Raw genomic sequence first — 372 nt, forward strand, 5'->3', positions numbered from 1 at the left:
TCAGAATCATAGCATCTTTCAATTATCTGTTGAGTTTCTTCATAAGGCACACATCTTCTAATAATTAAATCTTTACATTGTTTATATAAATATGGGTCATCCCAAAAATAGTCTTTCGAATCATAGATAAATTTCTTTAATTGTGGATTCTTGATATCAGGTGGTAGATTGTCACTTACAATTTAGTTTACTATATCACCATACCACAGTACATCAATTTGATCAATACTATATAAATGTTCATCAGGGAAATTTTCTAAAATTTCATTTGTAAAATTAGTTAATATTTCTATTTCTATTCTAGACAAATGATCAGCTATTTGATTATCATTTCCCTTTCTATCTACCATGGTAAAATCAAACTCTTGCAAT

Source organism: Phalaenopsis equestris, unplaced genomic scaffold, assembly GCF_001263595.1.
Source record: "Phalaenopsis equestris unplaced genomic scaffold, ASM126359v1 Scaffold218946, whole genome shotgun sequence".
Classification (NCBI taxonomy): Eukaryota; Viridiplantae; Streptophyta; class Magnoliopsida; order Asparagales; family Orchidaceae; genus Phalaenopsis; species Phalaenopsis equestris.